General features: G+C 39.5%; 1 protein-coding gene across 1 annotated transcript in view; it reads left to right on the top strand.

Annotated features, from left to right (window-relative positions):
* The window catches only part of AHCYL2 (adenosylhomocysteinase like 2), a gene marked incomplete at both ends in the record, with an annotated part of 182,515 nt that overhangs the window by 100,431 nt on the left and 66,475 nt on the right, over window positions 1-15,609 (top strand). The gene's annotated exons all lie outside the window — the stretch shown is intronic.

Below are 15,609 nucleotides of genomic sequence, written 5' to 3' on the forward strand. Positions count from 1 at the left end.
TAAATTTGCTACATCTATTCTTCTTTTTTCTTTCTATAACAGAGGAAGAAGTACTTGTGCCCTGGATCCCATTCTCTCTTTTCTTCTGAGACTTTTCTTCTTGATTTACCCCTAAGGTTGTTAAACTTGGCAAAAACAACAACACATTGCACAGTTAAGTTTGAAATTCAGATAACCACAAATAGGTTTTAGTATAAGCATGTCCCACGCAATATTTGGGACACGTTTATGCTGAAAAATTATTTGTTGTTTATCTGAAATTCAAATATAACTGGATGTCTTGAATTTTATCTGGCAACCCTATTTACCCCTCTCTTTACTTTATTTACACTTCTAAACGCACACACATTCATACACACACACAGACGCACACATTTTTATCCTCTCCCTCTGTTGGGTCATTCCTTTCAGAGTTCGGTCAAGCTTTAGTAAACATCTTGTGAACAAAAACACACACAGACACACACACACACAAAACTTCCTTTGACTTGTAATCCCTCTTTAGTTATTAATGTACCTCTGCTCTGCTTCACAGCCCAGTTTTTCAAAAGACTTGTCTATTCAAACCATCTCTCCTTCTTAACCTCCCAGTCATTCTTCAGTTTTCCCTAATCCTGCTTTCACCACCATTACTCCCTCAAGTCATCAAAACCTCCATGTTGCCAAGTCCTACAGACTATTTTCAGCTGTCATCTTGTTAAACTTCTCAGCAGGTATTTGAAATACCTGACCATACTTTCCTTCTTCAAAGAATCTCCTTTCTTGATTTCAGTGACACCATTCTCTTTGGATTTTTCCTCTTACTTTTCTGGTGGCTGCTTCTTAAATTTCAGTTGCTGGCTTTTCTTCTTCTATCCTGTATGGTAGATCATGGATCAGGGCTCAGACTTGAATTCTGTTTGTTTGTTTGCTTTTTTCTCCTCTCTAGGCAATTTTTATCCATTCCCATGGTTTTATATATCTGTCTATAAATGGGATTTAAATTATAGAAACGGAAGAAATCATAACTCCCAATTTTATGTTTCCAGCCTAGGCTTTGCTCTGAGCTCCAGACTCTGTATTCAAACTTAACATGGCGAAAATTAAAGTCTTGATATTCTTCCCACATCTATTTTCCCCCTATTCTTCCACATTTTAACAATGGCATCCCTATTTAACCAGTTGCTTGAGCCAGAAACCTGTTGGTTATTCTTTTTTTTTTTTTTTTTTTTTGCGGTATGTGGGCCTCTCACTGTTGTGGCCTCTCCCGTTGCGGAGCACAGGCTCCGGACACACAGGCCCAGCGGCCATGGCTCACGGGCCCAGCCGCTCCGCGGCATGTGGGATCTTCCCAGACCGGGGCACGAACCCGTTTCCCCTGCATCGGCAGGCGGACTCTCAACCACTGCGCCACCAGGGAAGCCCCTGTTGGTTATTCTTGACATCTTCCTTACCTTTCACATTGTCTGCTACCAAGTCCAGTTGAGTCAACCACCAACCTATATGTCTTAAATCCATTCACTGCTGTCATCATCATCCAGGCTACCATCATCTTTCATATGTTTTAATGACCTTCTAACTATTCTTCTCATTTCCATTCATGTTCATTTAGTTTTTCTCTTTTTACACAGCCATGGTGATCTTTTAAAAACATAAATCCCTAGTAGCCTCCTATCATTCTTAGAATACAAGTAAAACTTTTCTGTGACCTGCAAACCCTATGTCGCCAGTCAGTCCCTGCCTACCTCTCCAGTCACATCTTAACACTGTCTCTCACTGACAGTGTTCTTATACAAAATAAGGATTTGGTAAAAATGGAATCTTATTCCCAAGCACTTTTTAAAATGTTAGTCATTGTAATGTGCAGAATTTAAAAAGTTATGAAAATATTGCTAGCCAAACTGAGCATTCATGGGTAGTTAGTTGAAAATGAGATATTTAAGACCAAACAGCTAATCTCTCCCTCTCCCCCTTAAAATTTCAGAGCCTATGGCTTAAATATAATACAAATGTATTTAATTATAATTCTAGAAGTCAGAAGTCCAAAATGGGTCTCAGTGGACTAAAATCAAAATGTCAACAGGGCTATATTCCATCTAGAGGCTCTAGAGGAGAATCTACTTCCTTGCGTTTTCCAGCTTCTAGAAGCAGCCAGGATTCCTTGGCTTGTGGCCCCTTCCTCCATTCTCGAAGCCAGCATTATAGCATCTTTAAATATCTCTCTGGCTCTCATTCTTCTGCCTCCCTCTTCCAAGTATAAGGAACCTTTTGATTATATTGGGCCCACTTGGATAATTCAGGATAATCTCCCTATCTCAAGGTCAACGAATTAGCAACCTTACTTCCATCTGCAGCCTCACCCATGCTATGTATTCACAGGCTTTGGAGATTAGAATGTGGACATCTTAGGGGGGGCATTATTCTGTCTACCACACATTTCTTTTCTTTATTTCTATTTTTATAAGAGTAATACATCTTCATTCCAGAAAAATTAGAAAATGAGCAGCAATTCAGGAGCCATTTAGGCCCTGTTGATCTCTTAATGGAAATAGAGCCACTTGGTTCATGTTAAGAAGAGAGGGTCTCCAAACACTTAAGGCACTTAAAGCACCCCAAAAATCTATTAAAAGTCACAAACAAAAATATATCACCTTCCAAATAAAATCAGTGGGGAAAAGGCATAATACTGTAAGACTTTGGATAAGTAATATTTCTAGTTCTTTACTTCTTTATCCTTAAAATAAGGAACTTGAATTAGCTGATCTTTAAAATTGTTTAAACTTTATTACCATATAAAGTTGGTATCTCCATTCTATTAAAAAGTAACCAAAAGAGATGAGCAGATAACATCACAAGAAAAGATATCTGTAACTATGTGGGGTGATAGGTGTTAACTAAATTTACAATGGCAATCACTTTGCAATATATACATATATCAAAACATTATGTTGGGACTTCCCTGGTGGCTCAGTGGTTAAGAATCTGCCTGCCAATGCAGGGGACACGGGTTCGAGCCCTTGTCTGGGAACATCCCACATGCCGCGGAGCAGCTAAGCCTGGGCGCCACAACTACTGAGCCTGCGCTCTAGAGCCAGCAAGCCTCAACTACTGAGCCCGTGTGCCACAACTACTGAAGCCTGTGTGCCTGGCGTCCATGCTCTGCAACAAGAGAAGCCACCGCAATGAGAAGCCCAAGCACCGCAAGGAAGGGTAACCCCTGCTCGCCACAACTAGAGAAAGCCCCCACGCAGCAATGAAGACCCAATGTAGCCAAAAATAAATTAAATAAACAAATAAAACTTTTTAAAAGTTTTTTTAAAAACCCCCAAAACAAAATAAAATATTACGTTGTATACCTTATACTAATACAATATTGTATGTCAATTATATCTCAGTAAAACTGGTGTGGAGACTAAAAATTTAATCAGAAAAGATGAGCAGATGTTTTGTTTTGTTTTAAATCCAATTAATGCATAGCTTTACTTCAGGATTAGTCAACTACTATTGCCAAGGTCATGAAAGACTGAGGAATTATCATAGATTGGAGGAGACTAAGGAGACATGACAACTGAATGTAATGTGGGATCCTGGGTTGGGTCCTAGAACTAAAAAAGGACATTTGGAGAAACTTTTGAATTCCAAATAAAGTCTGTAATTTAGTTAATAGGATTGTTACCAACATTAATTTATTAGTTTTGATAATTACCCTCATTTACAAGTTGTTAACATTAGAGGATCTTGGGTGAAGTGTATATGGGAGCTCTCTGCACTATTTTCTTTTTTTTTTTTTTCTTTTTTTTGCAGTACGCGGGCCTCTCACTGTTGTGGCCTCTTCCGTTGCGGAGCGCAGGCTCCGGACGCACAGGCTCAGCGGCCATGGCTCACGGGCCTAGCCGCTCTGTGGCATGTGGGATCTTCCCGGACCGGGGCACGAAACCGTGCCCCCTGCATCGGCAGGAGGACTCTCAACCACTGCGCCACCAGGGAAGCCCTCTCTGCACTATTTTTACAAATTTCTTTCTAAGTCTATAATTATTTCAAAACAAAGATAAAAAAAACAGAGTGGAAGCCACAGAGTGGAAGATGTTTGCAAAAGACTCATAATCAGAATCTGTAAATGACTTAAACAGATTAATGAGGGAAAGACTGACAACCTGAAAGAAAAATAGGCAGAATACTTGAAAGGCCACTTCACATAAGAGGATATCCAAATGGCCAATAAGCATAAAAATATTCTTGGCAGTGCACAAGAGTTCCAACTTCTCCAAGTTGGAACCCTTGTGCATTGCTGATGGAATGTAAAATGGTGTGGCTTCTGTAGAAAATAGTATGGTAGATACTCAAAAAATTAAACAGGGAACTTAACCACTTGCAGTGGTTAAGAATCTGCCTTCCAATGCAGGGGATGTAGGTTCAATCCCTGGTTGGGGAACTAAGATCCCATATACCACAGGGCAACTAAGCCCACGCACCGCAACTACTGAGCTCAAGCGCTCTGGAGCCCATGCGCCACAACTAGAGAGAAGCCCAAGTGCCACAACAAAGAGCAAAGAAAGATCTTGCATGCCGCAACGAAGATCCTGTGTGCCACAATGAAGACCAGACGCAGCCAAATAAATAGATAAATAAATAAATAAATATATAAATATATATATATATATATATATATATATATAAAGCAGAAATTACTATATGATCCATCAATTGCACTTCTGGGTATATACCCAAAAGAATTGAAAGTAGGGCCTCGAACAGATATTTGTACACCTATGTTTGTAGCAGCACTATTCACAATAACCAAAAGGTGGAAACAACCCAAATGTCCATTGATGGAAGAATAATAGATAAACAAAATGTACTGTATGCATACAATGGAATATTATTGAGCCCTAAAAAGGAATGAAATTCTGATACATGCTATAATATGGATAGACCTTAAAAACATACTAAGTGAAATAAACCAGACAAAAGGACAAATATTGTATGATTCCACTTATATGAGGTACCTAGTCAAATTCAAAGAGAAAGAAAGTAAAATAGTGGTTACCAGGGGCTGGGGAGAAAGGGAATGAGGAGTTATTGTTTAATGGGTATAGAGTTTCAGTTTGGGATAATGAAAGAGTCCCAGGGATGGATGGTGGTGATGGTTGCACAACAATGCAATTATTGCCACTGAATTGTACGCTTTAAAATGGCAAATCTTATATTTTTTCACACACACGCACACACACACACAAAATGTTACAGGCCAATATTCCTGATCAACATAGATGCAAAAATCCTCAACAACCTCAACAAAATATTAGCAAGCCAAATTTAACGATACATAAAAAGGATCATATACCATGATCAGGTGGGATTTATTCCAGAGAGGCAAGGATGGTTCAGTATCTGAAAATCAATCAATGTGATTAACAAAATGAAGGCTAAATATCATGCGACCATCTAAGTAGATGCAGAAAAAGCATTTGGCAGGATTCAACATCCATTCGTGGTAAAAAAAACAAAACAAAACCTCAACGAAGTGGCTATAGAGGAAATGTACCTCTACAAAATAAAGGCCATAAAAAAATGTGCTCAGGTTGTGGTCATGATGGTAGTTGTGGTGGTGAGATGCAGATTAAAATCACAATGTGACACCATTACCTGGAATGCCTAAAATGTAAAAAGACCGACAATACTAAGCACTAGCAAGGATATGAAGCAACTGGAACATTGATATCCTGCTGGTAGGAGTATAAAATGGTACCAACACTTTGGAAAATTGCTTGACATTATCTACCTAGCCGAACATATGCATACCCTATAACCCAGCAATTCTACTCTTATGTACCTATATCCTACAGAAATATTTTCATATGGGTACCACATGACATACACAAGAACATACATAGCCACGTTATTATTTAAGGCCCCCAAACTGAAACCAACTTTCAACAGGAGAATGGCTTCAATAAATTATGAATAGTCATGCAATGGGGTACTTTCAGGCAATACAAATAAATGAACTACTGCTAAATCAACGAACTTGGATAACTCTTAGAAACATTGAGCAGGAAAAAAGCAGGCTCTTAAGAATGCATCTTTTATGGTATTTACATCAGGTTTAAATATAGGCAAAATTGATAAATAGTGATAGGAACCAGAGATTACCTTTAAGGAGGAGTGAAGGTAATGACTGAGAGGGGACATGAGGGAAGACTCTAGGGTGCTGGTGAAGTTCTATTTCCTTATCTGGGTAGTGGTTACATAGCTGTGTTGACTTTTGAAATTTTATCGAACTGTAACTTTCTGACTTATGTACTTTTTCTATAGATACATTATGCCTCAATTTAAAGTTCATTATAAAAAATAATGTAGTGAGAAGTCTACATTCCACATTTATTTAATGGCATTATGCTTCATTATTTCATCCTGCATCCTTCCTACCCTTCCCCTACTTCCCACTCTGTGATAAAATTGAGGGCCCTGAATGCAAATGCTTGTCCACTCTTACTCTAGTTGTTTTCATGTTTAAGAAGAAGCTTTCAAGTTTAAGCTTGATCTCTTTTTGAGGTCAGTTTTAGCTAGAGGTGCTATCTATGCAGCAAATTGAACTCTGACCTAAGTGGAGCTCTATTAGCTGTGTCAGGGAGATTGAGGATTCAAGTCCACATTCCACTCCCAGATTCTAGAGGACTTAGCAGGGAGTGGGAAAGGTGGCTTGGTGCCTGCTTTAGTGTACTATAGTCTCTGTATTGCTTAATTGTAACAGTGACTGGGTTAGTCAGTGGCAAGGAGGTGCATTTAGGGATACTAGGCATAATTTTGTTATGATGCAGTTTCTTTTTATGGTTTTGTCAATACTTACTCATACCTGAGTCCCTTTTCTTTCCTTTTACCCTTCAGGTGCCTGTGGTATATTTTATTCATTTGGGGCTTTACTCTGAGCTAGCTGTTCTTTGATTTAGTCATTTTTAAAAAATTCAGTACATATCCATTGGTTGTTTGCTATGTGCTTGGAATCCAGGAATGAGACATAATATCTGCCCTCAAATTTCTTGCAGTTCTGCTATGTAAACAGATAAATGTTCAATTATACTATCTGCACTGATATGTGCTATAATAGAGATCAGTCTTGGTGATTATTCAGTAAATCATAGAATTGATTCTTTTTTTTTTTTTTTTTTTTTTGGCCTCCCCATGCGGCTTGTGGGATCTTAGTTCCCCGACCAGGGATTGAACCCCGGTCCTCAGCAGTGAGAGCACAGAGTCCTAGCCCCTGGACTGCCAGGGAATTCAGGAGATACACGGAGGCTGTCATGAAGGGTCTTGTGTGTCATGCTGAGGAGTTTGGATTTTATTTCAAAGACAATGGGGAGCTATTGAGGCATTATGAACAAGGAAGTGATGTGTAAAATAATTGTGCCGATGATAATCACATATAAATAAGTTAATTTAATGAACTGAAGTAGGGTATTACAGGGATGGAGTTACCTAGGCCCTGTTAAAGTGTAGTCTCAGCAGTATTGCCATCATCTGAGAGCTGATAGAAATGTAGAATCTTGGGACCTATTCCAGACTTACTAAATCAGAATCAGAATTTTAACAAGATCTCCAAATAATTTGTAGACACATTCAAGTTTAAGAAGCACTGATTTAGATGGATAGGATGATGGTCAGGCTTTAGACAGCTGGTGTGAAGACGATAGGACAGATTGCAAGAGATAATGTGGAGAACATATTCTTCCTCCTATTTGGAATACTCTTCTCATTCCCCCTCCCCACCAAATGCACACCAGGTACCCCCTATTCACCCATTACCTTTCAACTTACCTTGGAGCTTCTCTGATGTGACACTCCCAGTACACATGATTGGTACCCTTGCCATATACTCCCATAGCAGCCTGTACTTACCTTATCATTTTTCACACTTTATTTTTAGTAATTATTGAATTGCCTCTCTCTCTCCTGCACCATGAATGCAGGGACTATCTTTCTATGCTGCCTGGCATATGATAGGCACCCAATAAATATTTGTGGTTCAATTGAATGAATTCACCATGTATAAGAAGAAAAAATGAATTTGGGTGTGTTGGGAGATGTACATGTTATATATATTAATAATAATAGTAAATGTTAAATAGCACTGATAAGTTGCAGGCACTGTTCTAAGCGCTTTATGTATGTTAATTTATTTTATCTTCTCAGCAATCCTATAAGGTAGATATTCTTAATGTCTCCATTTTAAAGATGAGAAAACTGAGGCACAAGGAGGATAAGTAATTTGTCTAAGGTTACACAGTTGGTAAGTGATGAATCAAGATTCAAACCCATCTGGTACTACTCTGCTATGTCTAGTTTTGGACAAAATAGTTCCCTGGCACTGTGCTAAGTGCTTTCTATGTATTAAATGTATTTTTTAATCTTTATAACATCAATCTGAGGAGGGTTTTATTATCCTGTTTTACAGATGAGGAAGCAAAGGCTCAAAAAAGTTATATAGGTTACCAAAAGATACACAGCTAGTAAGTAATGGAGCTAGCCTTAAACCCAAGCCTATCCAACTCTTAAAGCCTGTAGTCTTTACCAGTAATGATGATGCCTCCATGTGGAATATAAAATACCTGTGGGATGAAAGTCTTAAGATCACTGAGGAACTGAGAGATAGGATGCCTAACATTTAAGTTGGTGGGCGGGAGGCGGTAGTAGGACTTAACTTCGGTTGCTCAGGTAGCGTGGGCATTTCAAGTTTGAAGGGGCAAAGGAGATTTAAAGTCTCGCAATTTCAGCCAACCTCATAATTGACCAGATGGAACTCTGAACTCTGCTGGTTAGAAACCTTAGCCTCTACAATTAGCTGTAACTTAGGTGACTAAGGAGTAGTTATTGCTTTCTCTTATGGCCTCAGAGAAACCAGACGGATTAGAAATACCAAATGTCAGAACTGGAAGGAACCAGTTCTAACCTTCCACAGTGCCCTCTTACTCACCTCCCCCTTATTTTATAATAAGGAAACTCAAGAAGGGAGTACTTAGGTGACTTGCCAAAGTCTAATAAAACCATTAGGGACAAGCCAGGAATAGAGGACAGGGTCACATTCTTATATTCTTTGCCCTGTGCCTTATGACTCTCTAGGCTCCAGATTTATTGCCTCCTGTTTAAAACTTTTCTGCCATTGTAGTTACTTCTTCATCACATTGTAATTACTCCTTGTTCTTTTTGACTTTGGCCCCTGGAAATATTAACTTCTTGTCCTTTCCCCTCCAGCCCCAAGCATATATTCACTCCGGCAAGTCATCTGGCTTGCCCTCATTAATTTAATGATGATACTAGTATCAAATCACCACTGGTAGGAACACCACTGGCACATAGAACTTAAAGTCCATCTTCTTCTTGGAGTGAAAATGAGTTTCTTTTGAGCTATTCACATACTTGGTCAATTTTTGTAAAGCTTGAAGGCTGCAGGAGCAGGTGCAGTTTGTGTATCCTTTTGAAGTTGCAAACTCCTAAATGTTCAGGGTGATTATTATAGATAATCATACGCAGGGGTCTCACTCCTGCTCCTGCTATAGGTGTATCTTCTAAGGCACATTATGGTAAAATTAAATTAGAATGAAAACAACTTTATAACTAGTACTTACACCTATACCCTGTGCCTTGTGCAGTCCCACTCAGTTAATAGACCTTCAGTTCTCAATTGTAATAGCTACTGTTTTATTTTTGTTTCAGAGTCATTACAGAAAGGTATAATAAGGCTTCAGTTTTCAAATAAAGTCTATTTTAGTTAAAACCTATTCTAAAAAAAGTCACAACTAAAATGACATTTAGTTTAGCTAAAGTGATATATTTTACTTGTGCTTATTCTTTTATTCCCAACCCTGTCTTCTTTAAAAGTTATCTTCTTCCATGTTTTAGCAATACCATGAGGGCAGTCACCTTCCATTTATTTATTTATTTACTGAAGTATAGTTGATTTACAATGTTGTGTTAGTTTCTGGTGTACAGAAAAGTGATTCAGTTATACACATATATACATATTCTTTTTCATATTCTTTTCCATTATGGTTTATTACAGGATATTGAATATAGTTCCCTGTGCTATACAGCAGGACCTTGTTGTTTATCTATTTTATATATAGTAGTTCGTATCTGCTAATCCCAAACCCCTAATTTATCCCTCCCTCTCCCCATTTATTTAATAACAGACTATGCAGAAAACATCAACAAGAGTACCAAGAATCTAGTACTTTGCTGATCACTGACATATTTTAAGGGTGGGGCTCTACTCTAGCAGTGAAATAGTCCTTTGGCCTTGATTTGTTTCTAAAAGCTTCATTATGATGCAGATCATAATAGATTACAATTGATGCAGATCAAGCAATGGAAAGCAGATTGTATATTCTTACAGAGATAATATTATAATTAAGGGTTAAAACCCTACTAAGGACTCACCACAAATAAGTCATAGCTTTGGTCAGTAGTGTATAACTAAGCCCCTAAAGTGATAAAATAGTGTTCCAAATCCTATAAAATGGACATAAATGTATTTAATACATTGGTTATGCAAGTTGCCCCAGAGTACTATAAGGTATATGTACAGCATACAAAATTTGACAATTTCTTAAGCCCTTACCATATGCCGGACACTATAGGCAAATCAAAGCTGGCTAAGCCCCCGAAGAGCCTGAACTAATGAGGGACAGCACATATATCAGTAACTGTAATATGAGGAAAGGTGAAAATAGTGATGTGACCAAGGAACAGTATTAGAGAAAAGGGAGATTCCTTTGATTTTTAGGTTAGATTCCATGGCAGAACAATCATTTGAGCTGAACCTCGAAGAATTTGTTTTTCGTCTTTGGGGTGTTTTGTTTGTTTGTTTGTTTGTTTTTGGCCATGGTGTGTGGCATGTGGGATCTTAGTTCCCCAACCAGGGATTGAACCTGTGCCCCCTGCAGTGGAAGCACAGAGTCCTAACCACTGGACCTTCAGGGAATTCCTCGAAGTATCTGAATATGTGAAGATGATGGAAGTGAAGGCAGAATGAATGCATTTCAATCTGAGAAAATGGCATGAGCAAAGACATCGAGGTGGGAAAGGAGACGGTATAACAATGACACAAGTAAGAGCTACCGTTTATTCAGTACTCAGTGTATGCAAACTTTTACAATCCTTGCATCAATCCTGTGAGATGGCTATTATTATTTTCACTGTACAGATTAGAAAACTGGATGGTTGGAAAGGTTAATTACATGGCGGCCAGGATACGAACCCAGGTCTGTTTAACTCCAAAACCAGAGCTCTTAGATGCTCTGCTGTACAGTCTTCACATTCAGGAAGTAACAGGTAATACAGCTTACCTGGGGATACAGAATATATAGGGATAAGTAGTGGAAGATCCTATTGGAAAGGATTTATAGAGGGTTTTTAGGAGGCAATGAAAATGGACAAGGAGGGAGAGATGAGATGCTTGGTATCAGAGGACTCAAAAATAATTGGCAACTGATTGTTCTAGAAACTAGGGAAAAAGGAGAAATCAAAGATGACTGAGGTTTTTATATTTGGATGACTGAGGGAACAGTGGTACAAAAGTAAGGAGAAGAAACTATTGTTTGAAGAGTGGGGGAAAGGAAAGATGGAGCAATCATTTTGATTTTAGATATGTTGCATTTAAAGCCCAGACGAAATTCCCTGGTGGTCCAGTGGTTAGGACTCACCACTTTCACTGCCGCAGCCAGGGTTCAGTGCCTGGTTGGGGAACTCAGATCCTGCAAACCGCAGCATGGCCAAAAGAAAAAACATGTCAAATGAAATACATCATTGGAAATTTAGGCAACAAATGTTAACTTCTCATTTTATTAAGAAGTTTGCATTAAAAGGAAGACCAGGGCTTCCCTGGTGGCGCAGTGGTTGGGAGTCTGCCTGCCAATGCAGGAGACGCGCTTCGTGCCCTGGTCTGGGAAGATCCCACATGCCGCGGGGCAACTAGGCCCATCAGCCACAATTACTGAGCCTGCATGTCTGGAGCCTGTGCTCCACAACAAGAGAGGCCACGACAGTGAGAGGCCCGCGCACCGCGATGAAGAGTGGCCCCTGCTCGCCGCAACTAGAGAAAGCCCTCGCACAGAAACGAAGACCCAACACAGCCATAAATAAATAAATAAATAAATAAAATTTTTTTTTTAAAAAAGGGAAGACCAGACAGCGGACAATAACTGGAGGTTGCTGAGAGCTGAAGCTTTATCGAAATTGACAATCTGATTACAGAGGGCTTAATCAAAATTGAAACCCTGACCTCAAATCTCTCCTGCATTTCATCGACCTTCTGTACCTTGCTGTCACTCAAATTGCTTCACTCCATAGCTCCTCTATGACCACAGCTGCCTTTACTTCCACCCCTGCTGTTCTCTTTTCTTATTGCATCTGATCTCTACCTGCCCTTCGATCTCTAATCCTTTGACACCTCTGCATTCACCTGGTCCAACAGTCCCCTTCTGTTTTCAATTGCCTTTCTCTCCAGTCCGGACCTCCAGGTCAGTCAGTTGAATTCTGCCCTTTCTGGCATCTTGCAATAACACCTCTTCCCCTAGAAGTTACCTTCCTCTCCTCCATTCCATATCCAAAGGAATATTCTCTTAACCGACGAAAGCCCAAAAAGGCAATGAACCTATAATCACAATCACAATATTATGACTATCAGCTCCAGAGAAATTATCCTCTGCAATGGGAATTAACACTGTAAGGAGGCCCTGGTTTTGAAGGGGACCAGAGCAGGCATATCTTGTTGGGCTTCGTTTATGCCTGAAATCTATGGTACTCTTATTGGATAATATACTCTAGGAATTAATTAAGAAGGTAAATAGATTAGGTCACCTTTTTTCTAGTTTTGTCTTATTTCCAAATTTCTGAAGTGTATAAGGAGAAGGGAGCTGGTATGGGGACATAAGGAGGAAGCATCTTCTGAGGTCCCTTAAGGTGATAGTGTATAAGACTACTGTGTTGGCATCCTGTTTCTTTCTGAAACCAGACCTGTGAGTAGAAAACAGCATTGGATAGGGACTTCGAGGCAGCATTAGTCTTTTTTTAAAAAATTGAAGTATAGGGAATTCTCTTGTGGTCCAGTGGTTAGGACTCTCACTCTCACAGCTGGGGCCCCTGGTCGGGGAACTAAGATCCCACAAGTCATGCAGCACGACAAAAAAAAAAAAATTGAAGTTAGTTGATTTGCAATATTATATTAGTCTCAGGTGTGCAACATAGTGATTCAATATTTTTATAGATTATAATCAGTTTAAAGTTATTTTAAAATATTGGCTATATTCCCTGTGCTGTACAGTATATCCTTGTAGACTCACAGACGTAGAGATCAAACTAGTGGTTACCAGTGGAGAAAGGGAAAGTGGGGTAGGGGATTAAGAGGCACAAACTACTATGTATAAAATAGACAGCACTAGTCTTGATTGGAAACCCTGGCTCCCCCAAACCTACCTACCTATGCTGTGGTAGCTCCTGACTAGCCTCAGGGAAGCAGGTAATTTACAGTGGACGCCTATCTTTTGGTAGCTGAAGACCCTTAGACTTTCATGTACATAGCACAGGGAGCCAGCAGAGGGAGCTGTGGTCCTAGAACTTTCTTCAGAGCTTCTAAGTTCTGATTTTGCAAGAGATCTTCCCTGGCTCCATCCAAATCTCCTGTGCAATAAGAATTTAACTTGAGATATGCCTGAGTTTGGTGCCAGATCCCTGGTGTGAGCAGATGGGGAGCTTCCGCATAACTGTTTAAACTTGAAAGCCATAAGGAACTCTTGATCGCAAGGAAACGCCTGTTTACTGTGCAGATCCAAATCAAGCAACTCTCAAGAAATGGGTGTGCCTTCTTGACCTCAATCCTTATTGATCTTGGTATCAGTACCTCCAGTGACGCGTCCTCAGGGGCGGGAGAAAGTTAACAAGTGCCTTATGGGGGGGGTGGTTGGAAAAAGAGGAAGCCTGACTGTTGCTGCAGAAAGTCCCCACGGGGGAGGTGGGGATACTGTCTGGGTAGCATTAAACAGGGAGTGCCCTGTAGGAACCTTGGGTGCCTGGGTGCCTAGGTGTAGTGCCTGGGTGTAGAACCTTGCATCGGCTCTGATTTTGAATCAGAAGATTTGCAGCTGGCCAGTAGGGGATTTATCAGACAGTTGACTAATGATCTTGATTTTAATAGGAAGCCTCTGTGAAAGGGGATGCAGCTTCTGCTAGATATTGTGAACTTCTGAATCACTAGGTTTGGCTCTGCTTTTGGGCTCTCAGAAAACCCTGGCATTTCCAAACCACTTTCCCTTTTGCTTCAGGACATAGATTACCCAAGCCTGCACTATGGAGAATGGGGACGGTAATGAGGGCACCTCAGCTTTTCACATGCCTGAGTGGATGGTGAGTTCTTTGGTCACTTTGCTTTTCCTTCTGTTTCTTGATAATGAGGCAGCCATTTCTGACAGGTGATAGGGATCGCTGTGAAAAGTCCCTACCAAGACCTGTGGTTGGGAAAACAGTTATTACTCTAATTTCTGATTAATTCCTATGTCCTGGGTCACCCTTGCAGCTTTCCTTTCTTTTTTCTTAAAAAAAAAATATTTTTTTAAATTATGAGTGAGCTGGAAAGGTCTGAGAGCTGCCTGGCCAGAGTCAGCTTATTGCCTGGTTGTCTGGGCTGGGGTGAGCTTCCCCACTGCTGCTGGTGTACTGCATGGATTGTGTTATACTGTGATTGCTTTGCATTCTATTTGCAAACTAATGCTTAGTTTACTTCTCATGAGGGTAAAGAAAAAGAATAGTGAGGGGAAAAAAAACAAAAACAACTTGTAGAAATGGTGCTCTCTCTCAAGCCTGAGAAGACTTAAGACATTTATCCCCTATCTGCCCATTTTTCTCCCACCAGCCAAAACAGTTCCCCAGATATTCTTTATATGTGTGTTTCTAAAAGGCAGGAAATATATAGCTCTCTTTTTGAATTAATTAATTAATTTAAAAAAAATTTTTGGCCATGCCTCATGGCATGTGGGATCTTACTTCCCCAACCAGGGATTGAACCCGTGCCCCCTACAGTGGAAGAGTGGAGTCTTAACCACTGGACCACCAGGGAAGTCCCTATATGGCTCCCTTGGTACTATTTTTCAAAATATCTTTTTTGCCTGATATTTTTAATATAATTATGATAAGGACTTAATTTGTTGATAAGAACTAGCACATAAAACCTAATATTTTAGATCCAATTTTAACTTTTGATTTAAAAACAGCAACCATCCTTATGTTCCTGTCTGCTTTCTTCCAGGTTTAGCCTGATTTCTTATAGTCTATATACTGCTTATTTTTTTATATATATAATATATATATATATACACACACATATATAATATATATATTAAATGTATATATTTTTCCCTGTTGAAAACTGGTTAGACTGTATACAACATATTCCAAGTTCTTTTCAGTGTTTATGGAATTATGGGCTTAGGGAAATAACCATCAGTAATGAGACTGATATATAGTAGACCTAACAAAGGCCCAACTGACTAGCCCATGTTTCAACTCCCATAACAAATATTATTTTTGTTGCGGTTATTCCTCTTGTTGTTCTTAATGTTGTTCCAGAACCTTGTGCTCAGT

The sequence above is a fragment of the Hyperoodon ampullatus genome (assembly GCF_949752795.1).
Source record: "Hyperoodon ampullatus genome assembly, chromosome: 9".
Lineage (NCBI taxonomy): Eukaryota > Metazoa > Chordata > Mammalia > Artiodactyla > Ziphiidae > Hyperoodon > Hyperoodon ampullatus.